The sequence below is a fragment of the Buteo buteo genome, chromosome 11, assembly GCF_964188355.1.
Source record: "Buteo buteo chromosome 11, bButBut1.hap1.1, whole genome shotgun sequence".
NCBI classification, from domain to species: domain Eukaryota; kingdom Metazoa; phylum Chordata; class Aves; order Accipitriformes; family Accipitridae; genus Buteo; species Buteo buteo.
The window spans coordinates 23,336,705-23,353,477 of record NC_134181.1 but is presented as its reverse complement, the minus strand read 5'-3'; the positions used below and the strand labels follow the sequence as shown (position 1 = coordinate 23,353,477).

The 16,773-nt window shown below is 44.5% G+C and overlaps 1 protein-coding gene across 2 annotated transcripts in view; it reads left to right on the top strand.

Annotated features, from left to right (window-relative positions):
* The first annotated feature begins 3,245 nt into the window (after nucleotides 1–3,245).
* The window catches only part of RSPRY1 (ring finger and SPRY domain containing 1), a 40,409-nt gene continuing 26,881 nt past the window's right edge, over nucleotides 3,246–16,773 (top strand). For both annotated transcript variants that reach the window (XM_075040522.1, XM_075040521.1), the window contains exons 1-2: nucleotides 3,246–3,392; nucleotides 15,199–15,387. The gene's annotated coding sequence lies outside the window, so the exon portion shown is untranslated. The remainder of the gene's footprint in view (nucleotides 3,393–15,198; nucleotides 15,388–16,773) is intronic.

The window sequence follows — 16,773 nt, the reverse complement described above, 5'->3', positions numbered from 1 at the left end:
CTACATAGTAAGTACTGACTGAGATACCTACTCACTGCATAACTGCTAAGACTAATAGCAACACCTATTACTCCTTTACTCTTTTTTGTACTTATGTCTTCCCTGTTAGTTGTCTGCCTCAGGCTGCTTTTCTAGAAGTCATATTTTAATGGAATTTTCCCCACCCCACTTAGGATTCACCTTGCTTAAATAAATACACAAAAAATAAAATAAAATAAAAACCCACACCTACACTTGCATCCTTTTATTTCAGTTCTTACACCTCAGTTTTGGTGAAAGGATTTGACACTTTGCCCTCACTTTACCTAAGTTCTTTTAGCCCGTCCTGTGAAAACTTGAGAAAGCTTGCCTGTTTTCAGTGATTTGAACACATATATTTGTAAGTGATTAACAGTGACATTTCAGAAATTAGCAACTAATCTCTCTAACCTTCAAAAGCATTCTGCACCTCTAGGGAGAGCTAGGTTTGGACAGATTATGCGGGGGCTGCGTGGTCTGTCAGGGTTACTCAGAGCTCAAAAGGTGAGTGAATGAGGGAATTCCCTTGGGCTAAGGCAGGGCTGAGATTAGAAAACAGGAGCAGCAGTTCTGACCAAGTGAGCACAGCCCCTTCTCACACAGTATACCCACCCTCTGCTTTAAGAGGTCCTAATACTTGAGTACTGGCCAGGTACCTATTTCAACATTAGGCGCAGGGTGAAGATGCTCCAAGGAGTCTTCCTAAGGAGGAAACTCACGGTCTTGACAACTGTAAACCCAGGATGAAACAAACTGCTTGTGCAAGTCTTCAAGACTTACTCTGCCAGCTCCACGCTATGGGACAAGGCATTAATGCCTAATTTTGTTTCTTACACCAAGCCTGTATACACAAGTACAATGTAAACACAGAATTGACAGGTATCCATTTAAAGCCATGCTAACCTCATGTTTTTTTCTAGTTTCTTCTTATTTCATTGGTATAACTTCAGCAAGTACCTCAAGGACTACAGACGATTGCGCCCTGCACTGCCAAGTATTACTCATTTAGGATCTCACCCTGCCTGCATTTCAGCACTGGAGGAGAAGCCAGAACACTTACTCTTCCAGGGAGGGAGGGATGCAGTAACCCAAATAATGGAAGGAACTAGTTTATCATCCTTCCTTTGTACGGCTCCTGAAGGAAGCGGAGTCCTGAAATTCTTACAAAACCTGATACTTTTTGTGAGTTATTGTTTGTAATACAGATGACAAATTGAGGTCTCAGAAGAAGTCCAGGTTAGAGCACTGGACAGACATTTTTACAAGCAGGATGCATTCTTAAGGTGGGAATTATCAAAAGACAAGACAAAAGGATTCTCTTAAGGGCTGGGGAAAGGAAGGACAGACCAAGGGCTGGTGATTTTCTCTTTTTTTAACTTTTCTTTTGTTTCTTTTTTAATATCTAACAAAAATCCACCCTAAGACAAGTCCACTTTCCAGAAAGCATGGAACACCCACTCTTTGCGTGTAATTTCTGAAGGTAGTTCAAGCTGGAGACCTATAGAGAAGACAAAAATTGAATCTCCCTCATGAATACAGGTCCTAATCACAAGGCCAGCTTTCCTACCCAAGTGCCATATAAACATGATAACCTGGTTCTCCACTTGTGTCATCTCAACTTCTCCATTCAGAGAGGAAACGAAAGGTTCCAATACAATGGTGACAGCAAGTCATAAAAACAAACCAAAAGAGAGGGATTCAGCAAGGGCACAGTATCAGCTGGGGACTAAAGCCTACAACAGCAACATCTGCCTTCTTGACCAGCCAGTTCACTTAGACAATATATTTTTAAGATAGCCAAAGTGGGTTAAGGTTTAAATATGACTTGACATACAGCTAGGGTATTTTTACTACAATTCCGGAAACTGGTGTCTGATCAAACACATTTCAGCAAATAACAACTTTACTGACAACCACAGCCTGGGGCACAAAGATGTGGGGAAAAAAATAAAAATCAAGCAGCATCACATTTAAGTTCACTTGCACTTACAAACTTTGCTGATCTGGCTGTATTCTTTGCCCTCCCCCACCTGAAACACACACAAAATCTTCCAGACCAGACAAAACACACGTGATTGGCAACCATCCCCCGTTCAGCTATGTTTTCACCTGGTGACTGTATTCCAGCGAGTGATGTGCCGTCATCATAAATGACAGAAGTTTGTCACAGCTGTAAACTGCACCTTTTGATACTACCAGATGGTAACATTCCCAGGATCAAAAAATCCCAAACAAAACAACTTCGCAGCCCTTGCAATCACCTAGGCTGGAACAGATCTAGAGCAGAGGCAATGTCTTGGGTACCGTGTGCGTTCAGACCTCCGTTAAATAACGGGCCCCTCCATCCATCACTGCGACAAACTCGGACAGCGCTCCCCGCACCTCCGCGGCACATCAAATAAAGTGCCGGGCACCGAGCCTGGGGCCACCCGAGAGCCAGAGGTGAAGAGTCGCTCCCCACCATGGCGCAGCCAGCCTGAAACCCGCCACCGGGAGCCGGTACCCGCTGCTAACGCTGCCTGCGAGCCTCCCGGGCGCAGGCCTGGGCAGCTGGGCCGGGGCCTGCTGCCAGCCCGCGCCGCCGAGCCCTCACCGCGACCTCCTCTCTCTACCCTCCCTCCACTACTCGCTCCGGGAGCGGCCTCCCCCCGCGGTCCGGCCTCCGGCCCGCCGCGCTCACAGGGCCCGGGCCCGGCCCCCTCCGCCCCTGCAGCCGAAGGGCCCCACAGTCCGGCCACGGCCGCTTTCCCCGCCGCGCTCGCAGAGGCCCCGGCTCCTGCCTCCAGAGCCCGTCGCACTCCCGCCCCCCCGGGCTCGGGCCGCCGCCACCAGCACGTACCGCGGCCGCCGGCCCGTTACAGCGAGAGACACAGCCCGGCCCAGTGCGCCGCCATTGATCCCCCCTCACAGGCCCGCCCCAGCTCGCTCGCCGCCGCCGGTCGCCACTCCCCTTCCGCCCGCAAGAGCCAACCGAGTGAGCTCTTCCTTAGGAGGCCCCTCCCCCCCGGTAGCCAATCCCCGCTGCTCTTACGGGAGGCCGAGGAGCGCGCGGAACGGCCGCGCGCACGGCAGGCGCGCCGGAGGGTTGGCTGACAGGCGACGTCAGGGCGGCCCCGTGCCTCGATTGGGCGAAGCGCTCGGGCCGGGGCCGGGGCCGGGGCCGAGGCCGGGGGCGGGGCGAGTCGCCCGGGAGACGGCGGGGGGCGGGGCCAGACGGGGCGGGGCGGGGCCGGTCGGTGTGTGGCCTCCATCTTTCCGCCGTGCGCCGCCGCGGCACAAAGGAGCGGCACCGCCGGGCCGGGCCGGGTCGGGCCGGGCCGGGCCGGGCCGGGCCGGAGGGGCGCGGGCCCCGCGGCGTTCCCGGCGGGGCTGAGGTGAGACAAGGCGGGGCGGGCACCACCCTCGGCAGTCAGCGGCGGGTGGGTGCCACGGGGCTGAGGTGGAGCGGGTTGGCGCTGAGGGGAAGGGGCAGTAGCAGTGGCGGGCTGGACTCTGGTGGCAGCGGTAGCGGCGGCGGGCGCGGTGCGCCAGGGGCCCGCCGGGGCCGGCCTGTGGGTCGCTAAGAGGAGGGCGCGGTGCTCGCCCCCGCCCCGCTTTCCGCTTCCCTGGGAGCCACGCGAGCCGCTGCCGCCGGGGCAGGGTCCCGGTTGGGGCGGGGGCCGGGAGGCCGCCCCGGTGCGGGGCTGGGGGTCGGGGGCCGGGCCGGCGCAGCCCCGCCAGCCTTAGGTAGCGGCCCGCGCTCCCGCGGACGCCGCTTGTTTATGCGGGCGCTTCCCTGGCTTTTGGGGGAGAGCGTTGCCTCGCCGGGGTCACTCGTACCCCCGCCCCGGGGGAGGGCAACCAGCGAAAAAAGGTGGGTGGCCACGGTCCAGCCCCGCTTGCCTTGTGCCCGGCCGGGCTGCTGCTGGCACGCTGGAAGCTCCCGGTGCTGCGCATGGAGGCCCCGGAGCTGGCAAGAGCTGGGCTCGGGTGTAAAGTTAAAAGCTCGCAAAAGAAAGCGGCAAAACTTGAATGAAAGGGGGAGTTGCTGGAGTGGGGCACCCCAAGTCCTCCACCGTTCGGGGCGGTGAGGTGTTAGAACTTTCCGACAGCCGTCTCTGGTGCTGGGAGATCTTCCTGGTAGTTGTATGACTTGCAAAACAAGGGCTTTGCCACAGCGGTTTGGTGCGGGTTGGGTTTTGGAATGCAGGGGACAAAGTGACGTGCTGCTCTGGGACCTTCTGGGAGCTCAGAAACACTCAGAAGAATTTTGTTGAGCCTTCGAGTATTTTTATATCGATAAAAAAGGTCAGAATCCTGAGAACTATTTACCAGCCTCAATGTAAAAACATATCTGCAAAGCAAGTTTTCATCTTTTACAGAGAAAATACGGAGATGTGGAGTGAGCTACCAAATGCAGTTATTTATCTAGATCTTTTGTTTTGCATGCTTGGGCAATAGATTAGGCAGCAGCACCTTTCCTAGTCGTGTGGTAACACCACAGTACTGCTTTGCTCTCTTAGTTCAGTGCTTATAAAGCAGGTCTTTTCAGTGCTTGTATTATGCCGATATCAAGCATGCATTTCTCTTTTAAGCCCTTTGAGTCTGTTCTGCTGATCAGTGTTTCTATCTCACATATCTTCATTTTTCCCTTTTTTTTTTTAATATTGCTATTTCTTATCTTCTGTTGTGCAGCAGTGGGTACAGTGTTCCTGCTGGGTAGAGTCTTAATGTAGGTCCTGAGAATGACTGTAGTCATCTTGTTTTTCATTTTCTGTTTTGTTATTGCAAAACCTTGCTCTGAATCTCTCAGTATCCACCCTGAGCCCAGAGTTCATTTTGGTGCTCAGCCTGTGTTTATCAGTATTTCTCACACAGTGGAACTTTGGTCCATGAGGAAGCATGGACATAAGAGCTGCCTTTTCTTTTCTACATTTATTCAGCCTTGTAGATACTGCACTGTTTTCTGAATGCTGGTGTGTTTGGTGTTTTTGTCCTTTTATGTCTGTGTCAGCATTTGTTTTCTTCAACATAAGCAAGAGATTTTTTTTCCACTTAGCACTAGCTTTGCCTCAGGTTTTTAATTTTTCTGTCCTTTGTCTTGCATTGAATGCATTTATTTGTTTTGATATTGGTGGATTTTTTTCTTCATGCTGGTCCTCAGTTCAGTTGTTCTGCTTTACTTACAATTTTCTGTACATCCATCAGTGCTATGAAGTTATTGTCATGTAGAGACCTACATACATTTGTGTACTGGGACTCTTCCCCTGTTTACTTCTCAGTATTAAAATGCTCACTATTTCCCTGCTAAACTATACAAGTCTTTTAACAGTGGATGTTCTTGTCACCTGTGAGCCATCTGAAATATTCCCTCGCATCATCTCTTCTTGGACTCCTGTATTTGACTGGATTTCTGGAGGACTGTGCGTTCTCAAAACTTGTTGTGTTGTGTTAAGAGTCTAGGATGCTGTTAAATGTATTTTTCTTCTGAGTTTATCCAAATACAAAGAATTGATCTGTTCTTTGATCTAAATCTGGCCCATTCTTCTGCAAGTGCTTTTGCATGACTCTTTGTTCTTTGCCGAAGCCCACTCAGCAAAAGAGGCCCTTTCTCTTACTGGCATCGGTTCCTGTGCCTCTTCCTTTAGGACATTACTGTTATTGCCCTATGCCCTAATCTCTGCTATTTGTTCTCATTTATAAGTCTCGTTGAATAGGTTGTGTATTTCTCCTGGTGTGTTCTTTTTCAGATGTGTGGAGCACAACTGTAGTTACATGATCACTTCTGGTTGTCTCTCAATTTTTCATCCAAACTCTTTCAAGGCTCCTGCTAACTCTGAAACATTTCAGCATCTACTGTCCATCACTTCTGTAGGAAGCTCCTGCAGGATATTTTAATGCAGTGATTTGCATTCTGCACAACTCTTGTCATTACTCTTGCTATTGCTGATTGTTTGTTAGCTTAGTATTGGTTATTTACCTACTCTTAGATTGCTGATACATCTAATTCATCTAGTCCACACACCTGCCTTATCTTCAGATGTGATATCGGTGTGTGCTTCTGGTTAGGTGGGATTATTGGTTTCCTTGAAGCCTTTAGTTTTCCTTTTTGTTTACCTTCAGCCTCCTATACATGGAGCTTGACTGCAACGCTTCATGTTAGCCACTCAGGCATCCTACTCTCTGGCCTTGTAATTCAGTGATCACTCAGTAGCTCCCTTAATCTCACTGTTACCTTGTTCTGTGCTTTTCTTAATGCTCTTTATTTTTTCTCTTTGAAGGGATGTGATGGTTTTCTGCACAACTTTTCAGTGTCCTTCCTTGGTATGTTTTCAGTATTTTCACATCAGAGGTTTTGGCTCTCAGCACGTTTCATTTGCTGTGAGCCTAATGGATGGGCTGAAATAGATTACTGACTTTATCGGAGGGAACCAAAATATTGTACGACATCTCTCATACTCTGCCTGTCAGGTGATATCAAAGTCCATTTCCCTCAAGCTTTTTGCTTGTTTGTTAAAATTAAGGAATGAAAGGGAGATATTTAGAAGTGTAAGCAATAAGTTAGTGATAAAGGTGGCAATTTGTCACGGAATGCTTATTGGCCTGTTACTCTTTAGATTCTTTATTCAAATTTCCTTTCACATCAGTATCTCCCCTAGCTGACAATGTATTGTGTTTTGAAACAACTCCTATTGGTCTCTGAGTCACTTAGATATGTGGTGGTATCTTTACGAAATGGAGCAGAGCTCATCATGTGCACCGTTAGGTTTCCCTCTCAACACAGAGGCAGCAAGTTAAAATGCTGTCACCTTGTAGTAAATTGAAGGCAAGCTAACGTAATGAAGTTTGTCCCATTCTGCTCCATTGTCAATATGTTGTGTTTAGCATTTTAAACTGTTTGGTTTGGGTTTTTTTTCCTCTCCTGAGCTTCTGATTGCTCAGTAGACTTTGAATTTATTCCTTGCTTTAAAGTAGTGCCGGCAGAGGTACTGTGCAGGGATTCATTGTCTTTCAAGTATTTCATTAGAATTATGTTGTGTCATTTTGTGCTTTATGTTTCTTTGTGTCCTGACAATATATTTTGTTTTCCCTTCCTGGTTTGTACGCAGTGACTGTAAAGTTGGCATGGCAGTGGCTGTGCCAGCATGATTTTTATGTCCTTTTCTAGTCTTATGTCGCTGAGGTCTAACTTAAGTCAGATGTTCACGCATGACTCATAAGGTTGTGTGACTGACCAATGCATCATGATTGCTCTTCAGCTGTGCTTGTAGTTACCTGATACCTTGATCTATCACTACTGTGGCCAAACTTGTGCTTTAGAAGCACAACTCCTCCACCATGGGAACTTTGTGTATTTGATAGGTTTTGTCCATTCAGTAGGGATATCTGCCAGTTCAAAGTCTGGGGTGAGATACTGCTCCTCATTTATTCATGTGTGTTTATTCATGGGGGTTCAGCGAGTTGCCATGATCAGTGGCAAAAAATCCATCCTTTTCCTGATATATCTCTCTCCTTGGAGAAGTAGTGGTTTCTAAGCATGCAAAACACTTGTAATTGTAGCTATTTTTCCTCTCTTTCTAAGGCTTTTTTTGCTATAGGAAACGCCTTGTTCTTGCTGTAAGTTTCTGAATATCTTGGTGCTTTGCTGGACATGAGGAGGACAACAGTTGAGGACATTTTGATTTGAAGTATTGGTGTGGCTTTTGGGATTGCTTGCTTCAGTGCATATGTACAAAATGAATCATAGGTAAGAGGACAGCCAGTGAACTACATGCTAGAAGGCTGTGCCATTCATGTGTATTTTATACCTTCCTGTAGACAGTGGGACGTGCTAGCAAGTGATACTGAAAAAAGAAAATGCAGCAGGTATGCTGATGCTCTTTGTTTTCTAAAAGCAAAGCTGTCTGGTGGCATGGGAAAGCTTGGAGTTCTTCACTGCTTTTAAAAACATTCACCTAATGGTGAATGAAGAGTGATGTGTGTGTTTGCATTTGAACTCTGGGTGATGTATCAGTCCTGGAGTGAAAGATTAAAAAAAAAACCAACAAACAAACAAAACAAAAAAACAACAACCCAAAAAACCCAAACACCAATGGGTGAGTTGTTCTCTCTTTACAGCTTTACCCCTCTGGAACATTTAGTGAAGTAGTATCTAAATATAATTATCAAAACAGTTTAATCTTAATTCTGCTGAAATTCCTCACAAAGTTATTTAGGAAAAGCCTCAGATGACTGTGACTTTGTGTTCCTGATATCGTTACAGCTTTTTGAAAGCTTCCTAAATTGTTTTTGAGCTTTCTGCCTTTTTTGATGCACAGCCATAACAAACTAAAATGGGTACACACTCTCATTTAAACCATTTTTAGACTGCCTTGTGAAACACGTACGTGCTTGTCTTCGGCCTGCTTCCTAACCCACGTGTGCTTGTCTGAGTCATCTCTTGGGCAGGCAGTCCCCTTCTTGGCCACGGGAGCTCCAAAACCCATTGACCAGCTTCCTCTGAGTTTTTCATACAGGCAGAGACCTTAAAACACTATTAAAAAAAAAAAAAAAAAAAAAAAAAAAAAACCAAACAAACCACAGCTCAGTGGTAGGAGCGTGATACCTGTGAGACCTGGAGTCAATGGCTCTGCTGCCAACAGAAGCACTTGTGTTACACATGGTTGCCTACTCAATATCAGGATCTCTCCTGTAGCATGCTTTCCTGGTATACTTGTAGTGGAGCAGAGAGAAAAGGTCCTCAAGGCAGAACCTGAAGAGACAAATGAACCGGGTTCTTGTGTAGGGTTTTTGTTTTTCTTTTTAATAGGTGAGAGAAAGGGTTCCAGTGACCTTTCCAGAGCTGTGCATCAAGTTCTGAGCTCTGGAAGCCCCAGACAGATTGGGGATCGTGCTTCCCGTGAGTGCCGCTGAGGCAGGTTTGCTAACCTAGTGACCTATATGTTATATTTGACTCGGATGGCAGTCTCTTGAGCAGCTGTCACTGTATCCACTTCCAGGAAGAAGGAGAATCAGAAGGATGTCTCCTGCTCTGCCAGTATAGTCCTGAACTTAGGCTAGCAAAGAGCTGCTGGCTTTCTATGGTTGGCAAGGAAGGTCATAAAACTGGCTGGCTCTCAGCTATGGCCACTGAAAGATCAGGCCATCCTCCAATGCTGCTTGAATTAACAAGAAGAGGAAGTTTATTCAGCCTGTTTCCTACTGTGTTGTTAGGTTGTTCATGTTTGAGATGATAACCAGTGTCATAAAGTGACAAATTTGGTGAGGCTGAGAATAGGAGGGTCTAGACATTGTCTGCTCTGTGCTCTGCTCTCCAAGGCAGTTGTCAGACAGCTGATAATGCAAGCTTCCAACTGATGCGTCACTGAATTTTTCAGCAATGTTATCAAAATCTTTCACACATCCAAAACTGTTTTCAGTGTATTTTACGCATTTGTAATAGCTTAGTTATGCCACCTAGCTGGGCTCATTTCTGGTCTACAGCAGGAGACTTCTGCCTTCTACAGAGTAGTTCTGTACCTAACCTTTGAAAATAAGCCCAGCTCTGACTTGAAAGAAACAAAAGCACTAAGATTAGTTTACAGACAAGAAACAGCACAACTCTGGGTTGTCACCGTTTTGGCTCAGTTACATGAAACTGGTGGTCTGCTGGCAAAAATCTGCCCCTGCTTCCAGCAGTCCCTGCTTGTAGCATCTTTCCATAGCCCACGGTGCGATTAGTCGGATGCCTCTGTGCTAGCCCTAGATCTAGTTCCCCTGGCAGGACTACACTGTGTGACTGTTAGAGCTGCTCAGTCTCTTGATTTGTCCCTCAAAATGTTTTTGTGGTTTATACTTTGTTAATGTATGAGGTGCTTGAAACTAAGTATGTGTTATTGCAGTTTACTACAAGGCAGTTGATCTCCCCATAATTTGGTATCTGGATAGTAGAAAGCCTTATCCTTTCTGAAATAGACTGTTACTGAATTTACTAGAAAAACCTTTAAAAAAAAAAAAAAAGCATTGGTTTTTTTGTGTTGTTTCTTTGCAATTCTAGACCTCTGCTTGGTACCCAAAGAATCTATGCTTTCCTCCCAGTGCTATCTGTTCTGGAATTTCTTCGTGTTTTTTTTTTTTGTCAAAATTTAGTAAATTTGTTTATTGTTGATAATGTCTGTAACTTTCAGAGCAGCAAGGAAGATTAACTTGAATTAATTGAAGGATTTATTTATAAGCCTCCAAATGCATGTCCATGCCAAAACTTAGTATGGTATAGCTAACCAATTTTATTTAATGTGCTTGTATCCCTTCAGTTTGTAGGATTAGTGTTCCCTGCCATCTGCAGGGCATTATCCTTATCTTCCTGCCACTTCTGGAGCAGTGCATTATACTCTGCTCCTTGGGCAACTGCTGGGCTTGCACAGCTCTGCCACGCCACGTCAGCCTGCTGGAGGCAGCTCTTGTTCAACTTCACCAGCGCTGTCAGATACCAGTATCTTTTTTAAAAGATCATTATCTCAAAAGTGTATTCATCTGCCTCAAAGCATAACTTACAGCTTTGTCTCTGAAAAGAAATTTAATGGCTCGTCTACAGTTTGGAGATGAGAACTGGGAAGCATGATTGATAGCAGTGTTGAATGGGTGATTTAGACGTAAAGCGAAGCTGATGTTTTCTGGAGGCCATGCTACAAAGGACAGTTCCACCTAAATGATTGTGAGATGGCAAATTATGACCTCTGAGATGGGGAAGCTTAGAAGCTGGCAAATGCTTCAGTTTCTCTTTCAGAAAGAGCTGCAGCAGAACAGTCTCTGGTGCCTGAGGAGCCCTGAGCACCAGTGTCTGTATCCAGAGGTAAGGGAAAACCTGGGCAGGACAGGAGTCTCCTTACCAGGCCTACTTTAGAGACACTAGTTTAAGTGAGAAAGTGAAGTTCACTTTAAATCTATGTTGCAATTTTAGCTTTCCTGTACCAGCTTAAACAGAGTCAAGGGAAGTAAAAAGACAAAGTACAGGTGACTATAAAATCTGACTTTCACAGTGAGTCTACGGAAGAAGAAACTACTGTGGTGGTAGTTAGTGTTTGCTCCTGCTTTTTCCTTTGACTATTACCACATCAAGTTGAACAGGAGATCAGATCCTTCAACTACTCCGTGTTTCTGACAAAGCTAGAATTACCTAGAAAAGACTGCAGGGTTAAAGCCTAATTTTCTGCATAAGACCTGCACAACCTGGTGGTCTTCACTGACAAGCACTTGGGCAGAAGCTGGAAGATTTTGAGACATGATCAGTCTCTTTCCCTTTCTGTGAAACGGGCATGCTCAAGGTCAGTCTGCTTTTGGTTTACTTACTGCACTTATGACAGCAAGAAAGCAGATGAGTGTGGCAACGGTTTTGCCCTGCGGATGGTGACATGCTGCATGCCAGTAAATGCTGTTTTCCCTTGAGTTTTGACACTAGTCTTAACCCTCCGGGACATTTTTAAAGCAAATAGAATTGAATTAGGGGTTTGCTTCAGATTACACAATATGGTGTTTGGTTACTATATGCAAAAGAATGAGCATGGCATTTACTCACTCCTCCTGAAGCCTGCGGTCCACTTAGTGCGTGCGCTGCGTGGTAGCCATGCTGGATGCTGAGTAGCTCTTCCTCTTTAGTTGCACAAGTCTTACAGTTGAGAGGTTGATGTCAGGTCTCAATGCAGTGTCCTGAGAAAGTCTCAATTTCACCTCATAATTGTATTTAATTTACTGGGAATTCTTGGTTTTCATCACCTATCCCAATCATTTCGAAGCTGATATCCTTCCCATGTTATAAAAGCTTGTAGTTGCAAACAGGCTTCTTCCCCCTCTTATTCCTGTATCAAAGTTGATTATCTTGCAGCAATTCATAGCTGTGTTTCCTTGTTGTGGTAGTTTGAACTTTTCATCCAACTGGCATCACAAGTATTTCCATATCTTCCTTTTTAGGAGCATCATTTCTTTGGGAAAAAAATGCTGAGGAAATATTTCTAATTATTTTATCTCCTTAACAGGAAGCTGCTGCCCGAAGCTCTCAGTTTTGCATTTGAAAAGCTGTCAACTTTACTTTGTGGTTTGCTGACTGAGCTCCTGTGTTACTCTACTCTAGAGAGGAGAAATCCCTGGTCTTACTCTTGTAATGGTGGCAGAAGCTGGAATAGTGGTTCTACAAGCTGAAACCCTCTCTACTCATTTATGTGCGTGAGGGGTTTTTTTGTTTGCTTGGCAATGCGCTCCATTTCATGGAAAGGGAAGGCATTTTCCATCATGAAGCAGTATTATCGTTGGCTGTAACCGAATATTTGAGGGAATGAATCACCAACTCTTGGGCTGTGTATTGCAGAGAAAATGAGCCTAATGCCACTTGGATCTGACTTCTCCATTGGTGTGCTCTGTCAGATGATCGAGAGGAGGCCTGTCTTGGGTAGGTTGGGCATCTGTGCTGCCAGGCAGGTGCAAATCAACTCGAATAGCATTCGTTTCAATGGATGATGGTTTCATATTTCCCATTGGACTTCTAGCTGTGGCAGGTTGGTCAGTCTGTGCAGCTTGCAACTCCTTCGTGCATCCATGCATGTGCTTGAGCCTGCCAGGAGAGCAGCTGCTTTGCTGTGGTGGGGATGGTCCCAATGGCCGGTGGAGGTGCACGAGGGCACAGGAGGCTGTGGCTGGCAGGGCTCCAGCAGTGCCACAGTGGCTGCTTTTCTCCTGTGCCGAGAAGGTGACTGGCTCAAATGGCATCTGAGCCTGGTGCTTTGTTTAGGGGAAAATGTGCTGTGGTGGCCATTTGGCGGGTGTCCCAGAGGTGGTCTCTGGTGTAAAGGAAGAGATGTCAAACACTGGTATTCTCTGCTGTTCCCACAACATCTGTTCAGAGAGATGTGTCAGTACCAGGTACTCCTTATAGAATAAAAACTTACATTTTGGTCATATGTTTGGCAACTTTATAGTCCTGCATCCCAATGTAACATCTGATGGTCAGAATTCAGAGTGAATGGATGACCCTGCCTGTTGAAAAGCAGGTACTGGCTGCTGCCTTTACTATTTTTTGCACTTGAAAACATGGGGTCAAGCTTTTATTAAAATACCATTTCAAAGTAAAATAAAAGTGTTACCACTTTTATAAATCTGACTGCATTTGTGAACGGCTTTCATAATCTTGTTATCGCTTTCTAAATTTGCCAAAGAATATTCTTCAGGCAAGTGCAAAACTGATTGGATGGGGCTTTCTAGCATTGCAGTGTATCTGAATGACACAAAATCTAACTAATCGTGGGGAAAGGGGTGACAGCTTTTAACATGGAGAACCTGTTTTCTTTCTATCCTGTAGCTTAGCTCTTGCTGTTATTTTCATGCCCTGTTGCTTCATCTGAAGACTTTCAGTTCTACTTTGACTTGCACTAATTGTTTAAGAAAATGGTGTTTGCATGATGTCATTGTAGTCCTGACAGGAGGCAATAGGCCTCTGTTCCAGCAGCATTCCAGGGAAACTTATCTTTATTCTTGTGCTGTTTCTTAGGTGAATCTTAGCTGTTAGCTCACAACATACTTGGGTTAAAGAGTGTTTTGATGTGATATTAAAACACAAAATATAAAAGTCACAAACCACACTAAATTCTCCAATAGCATAATTTTTAAGAAAACTAGTATGCTTTGCTTAACAATTGGTTACAGCCTTATAATGGAAGATTGCTAAATTTTAAAAGCAGTTGCAGAGACTCTTAGCTGTGTAACTACTGAAAAAGCATTTAAATGGATTATGAAAGATTAGTTCTTTTCCTTTGCTGTGTTTTAACAGCAAAACAAACATGCGGCCTTTGTCTCAGGAGACTGAGCTATTGACTCTTGGGTGAGTGAGTGCACTAGGAAAGAGCCGATTTGTCTGTTACCGCATGCTTGCTGTTATGCCCAGCTTTAAGTATCTGCTGTCAGGTAGGACAGGAGGCTTATTTTGGCCTATCTTGATATTGCTGCTGTGATATTCTTGGTTTGCTCCTTGAATTTTTTTCTTCTTTTAGACAAAGACTTTTAAAAAACCCTTTCTCTTTTATTCCCACAATATTTGCAAGTAGACTGTTAACTATTTTTGGAATTAAAAAAAATCAAAACATATTTTTGTATCCAGGTTTTGTTGAGAGCAGGGATTTGCAAAAATTAGGCTTAAAGTTAAAATTTAAAATTTCTTTCCATCTCTGCAGAGATTGTTACCTCTTATTGAGACAATAATATGTTTCATGATGTGCAAAATGCTTTTGGTTTTGTGTTGGTTGTGTCACTGAGGTCTGCGAGTGTCTCCGAGTTTGGACAGAAGCAGAATTGATCACATTCATCACTTGCATCTCCCTTCTCTACTCTATTTCCCTGTTCCTTCCTGCAGCTGACCTGAACTGAAGTTTGATGTCTCGGTCCTCTTTACTTCAGCAGGGAGGGTGAGGGAGTCAAGATGGCCGCTGGCAGCCTAATGCTGAAGTCACAGTTCATTATAATGTTGTAAAGCTGTCCTTAAAAAATATGCCAGCTCAAATGCAATCTAGTACATCACAGTTTTAAAAGACCTTTCTTAAAAAGCTTTTCCTTTGCACTTCAGAACCTCTCTTCATGCATTTGTATTCTGTCCAGACAAGCCGGTTTGTGAGGTGGATCTGTAGCAATCTCTTCTTCTACCTTATGTTCCTAATTATTTAGCCTTTCAGTTTGTTTGGGGCTTGCCAATGAACTCCTTGTATGTGATGGTGAGCAACAGCCAAGTGAATGCTGTCAGACTCAGCCCTTCACTAAATGAGGGGAGTCTATCTTGTCATTTCTCTCTTCCCTTTATTTAATCAGCTTTTTTAGTGTACTTGCTTTTATGTGGTGTCCCTACTTGGGGGTCATCTGGAGCAGATATTACTGCTTCCCTCCTTCCTCCTGTAAGCAGTAATTTGAGGGGAGAAGTCGGTCACTGCTCTGCACTTGATGCTATGGTGTCTGGAATACCAATACTGTAAAAACAGATTGGGTTTTCTGTAGCTGAGTCTAGTCCTAAAGCTGGTAGGTGGCAAACTGGTTTTTGAAGCCTTGAGAGAATTTCCCCTGTAAAGGCTGAATGTAGCTGAAAATAACAGCATGGCTTGGTGTCATGGCGGATGTAGGGAGGAGGTGGAATACATCTACCTCAGAGGCAGTTTCCAAGTGAATTGTTCTTTCTTTTCCATCTGTCTTTAGGGACTCTTCAGCATAGTTCCTAAAAGTGAAAGCAGAGTCAGCCATAATGATTCACTGCCCACGATAAAGGCTTATAGAGTGCTGCTTTTCTGGATACAACTGCGTCTGTGCCCTGAAGATGTACAGTCCACTTCTCTTACAGCGCTTTGTGAGCAAGCCCAATTGTTCCTGAACCAAACATACTGAAGGGTGAGTTGATCATAATTGCTTGTTTTTAATCATGCTTTAAATTGTCAACCAGAAAAAACTAGGTTTCAATAATCAGTTTTAATCTTGACTTATGTCTATTTTTATTTCCTTAGGTAGGTTCTTACTCATTGTTAATCCCTAAAATACAGCTTTTCCATACTCGTTTTGATGACAAGGTACATTCACTGTGTAAACCTTTTTGTAAGTTACAGAACAGCGTAATTCAGATTCTAAATCTGTAACAGTTTTACATTTTAGTATTATGTTACTAAAATGCCCTTAAATGATCTAGATTCATAAGTACGTGCATATTTTTTCCTTAGGAAGACATTTTACATTTAACATAACTAGGTCTTTTAAAAAAAAAAAAAAGGGGCAAAAAACCCCACACCCACCACTACCCCCTGCAACCTTTTAAAGTCATTTGAACCAGTTGTGATCTTGCACAATTCTGAGATCTATGCAATCTGTATTGGCACCCTTGCATCTACTTTTTTTACTTGCTGATTGCGAAGATAACAGCTGTATTGGCTCAGATGGAAGGACACCCGAGCCCAGTGTCCCACCTCTTGTTGTGGTCAAACTGCTTGGAGTAAGGCAAGTGTGTTGTGATGCTGAAACCCTTTTAATGATGTGTGGTTTAGGAGTTTCTTGAACAAGAAGTCAAGATTATTTTTTTTTTTTGCAATTAATACCCCTTGAGGGCTTTTTTTTTCTTTCCTTTCCTAGTTAGCTTTCCGTTAATTTCTTAATACTGAACTTTTCACTGTGCTAAAAGAAGGTAATGTACTTCATACTGCAGAAGAGTCTGTGAGAGCTTGTTTGCAGTGCTTTTCCAATAACAGCTGTACATCCAGAGACTTGCTCATATGACCAATGTCTGGCTTCCCAAATAATGTGGTTGTGATCTTGTCCCAAATGGCAGCCAGCAATTGCACAGTTGCCAGTTAGCTCCAGTGGTAGGGGGCCTTTCAAATACAAAAGGTGGCAACTGTCTTTGACTTTCTTTTAATTTTATGATGCTACATGTCTGCTGTTAAAAAGATTATTTAATAATTGTAGAATAGTGATAACCTGTTACAGGATATTCACTGTAACTTCTAGCTTAAATGTTAAACTTGATTCTTTTAAGACTAAATGCATGTTATTCTTTTAAGTTATTTATTCTGGCATGCTTGAAGTGCACAAATAGTGAAATGTTGTCTTTTGTAGGCCTTTATTTTAGCTGAGACTTTATGTAATATTCTGTAGAAATACATCCTATGGCTTGAAAAATAACTTGCAATGAAGTGGGGTTTTGAATCCTTTTGCTCTTGCTAGCATTCTCAATTTAATGGTTTGGAGGGACTGCCGTACAATCTCAGCTGCTAGTGGGCCTGTATTTGA